Here is a 2,500-nt window from a genome sequence, read left to right as displayed (position 1 = left end):
TAAATAAATAACAACAAAATATTCTCTTACTCCTCCTTCCCAACGTCGTCGTCGTCATCATCATCATCATCATCATCATCATCATCATCATCATCATCATGAATTTACAACTGATTCAGCAAAGAGACATATTCTGAATCTTGGCCATTGCTCTTTCTTTCTGTTTCAAAGATGAAAAATGTTTATTTGTCTGGCGGGGAGGGAGCGGGGTTATATACAGTTGGGGTGTAGTGAGGGAAGGTATGTACTATGGGTTGGGCAAATAGTAAGTATTGGGAAGGAAATGCAGGGTGGAAGTGTAACGGATGGGGGGATTAATATAGAGAGCAAGGCAATAAAATCTAACACACACACACATACACACATACATACATATGTGTGTGTGTGTGTGTGTGTGTGTGTGTGTGTGTGTGTGTGTGTGTGTGTGTGTGTGTGTGTGTGTGTGAAGAAAACAAGAATAGACAGTGATTTCCTGGAGCAGCTGTCTATGTAGGTCATCTATAACGTTTAGGACAGACTGCTTCTTTTTTTATATTATAAGCTTTTTTAAAACAGCATCCAAACTTAGAAACATTGATGTATTAGATTGCTTGTGTGTTGCTTATTATTCGCAAATAAAAATGCCTTCAGTCAGTCGGCCAATTCCATTGCTCTATCATCAGCCATTTTATTTATTTAGTCTTTTTTCCATTTGTTTGATTTCGCTTTCTTCCGTTTCATTCTTTTCATAAAAAAAAAATGGGTGGGCTGCCATGTTTTTTGTTTGTTTACTGATTTTAACAATTAATTAAACACTTTTGTCAATAGAAGTAAATATTTACACCCCCACCCCATCTCTGATAATTGTTGTCTCATTTGTTTGTTTATTTTTCTTCTTCTCCTCGTTCTTATCGAAAAGAAAGAGAGACACAAGATAATCTGATATTTCAGTTTTAGTTAGACTGTGTGTGTGTGGTAAGGAGCTTATTGTGAAGAAAGGATTACGCAATTTCTAACCGCGTTTTTTCTGTATAAGTTCAATGGACAAAGAGAAATCCTAAACAAATTGAAACAATATTTAGATTAGCAGAGAAGGATTGCTATCTTCTTTCATTAGTTGATTTCCACGGGTTTTACTAGTATAAGCAATATTTCGCTTAGTCTGTATGCCTGTCTGTGCGTTCCACTTTTTCATGGAAACTACTGGTGATCTGGTTGAAATTTAGTATGCTAAAGTGCAGCGAACTATGTATTATGGTATCCGTTTGATGCCCACTCAGAGATTAATAAGGATTAGTCCCCACAACACCACATTTACTCCAGAAGTTTAACATATAACATGCATTCTAAGTCAACTGGTCAACCTGTTATAACATTTGTCCGTTTTAATAGCCTATTGTTGTTGTTGTTGTTGTTGTTATTATTATTATTATTATTATTATTATTATTATTATTATTATTATTATTATTATTATTATTATTATTATTTTCCAGAGGTAAAGTAACCAATGAAGTTTAACGAGGTTAATACAATACCGAAGTAAGGCAATGTATACTTTCTATTTATTTTTACATACGCCGTAATATGTTGCTACACAATCATTAACATGTTTTTTTTTTTCAGCTAGTTAAGGCAATGCAGCTTATATGAAAAGAAAATTATAGGGAATTTATATCAGAAGGTTCCATCAAATGTTGTTAACAATAAGGAATAAGATTTGGTTGTGTGTAAAGAAGTCGAAATAGGGTGTGGATTAGGGCACGGCCACCGAGAGTAAGAAGAAGGCCAGTTAACTGAAAAATGCCTGCAGGCAATGTAGGTAAGATTTATCAGACTGTCAGTACTGTATGAGGGCCATTTGAAAAAGAGCAATAAAACATTTTTAAAAAGAAAAAGGAACACAGTTCGATTAATACTGAAACTGAACTTTATCCAATATAAAATATAAATATTATCTATGTAAGATTAAGTAATTTTAAAACAATATACAATTTAATACTAATAAAACTGAATTATGAATTTAGGGAACAAACAATTAGAGAAACATTAAACACAAATATTTTTTGGCCTTCAGAACAAGATCACAGTCTAGTATCTGTTTTGATGCTACGCTTCACCTTTTCTGTCCTCGGTCGGTGGAGGAGAAATCTTTCATGACTGAGATTATTTTTTGTTCCTATCCAGAGGGTCCCTTATTGGGAAGCTGGATTTTGCTCACAAGATTATATGTTGAAATATTTAAGTAACTATTACTTTTAATACAGAAATTATGTTTAAAGTTTTGGTTTTCTGTTCTTCTATGTCCATTTATAACAAATAAATGTTATCAAAAGCAAGATAAGTTACTTTTCTACTTACCTGGATATGTTTTTAGGGGGTTGTTTTACTATACACATAGATTCGAAAAAGTTGTCAAAAAACAAATATATAACAAATAAATGTTATCAAAGGCAAGATAAATTACTTTCCTATCTAACTGAATAAGTTTTTAGTGTTTTTAATGTAAAATGTTTATTCGGT

Source organism: Euprymna scolopes, chromosome 1 (assembly GCF_053919585.1).
Source record: "Euprymna scolopes isolate OS-2025 chromosome 1, ASM5391958v1, whole genome shotgun sequence".
NCBI lineage: Eukaryota > Metazoa > Mollusca > Cephalopoda > Sepiida > Sepiolidae > Euprymna > Euprymna scolopes.
Note: the sequence above shows the minus strand (reverse complement) of the source record.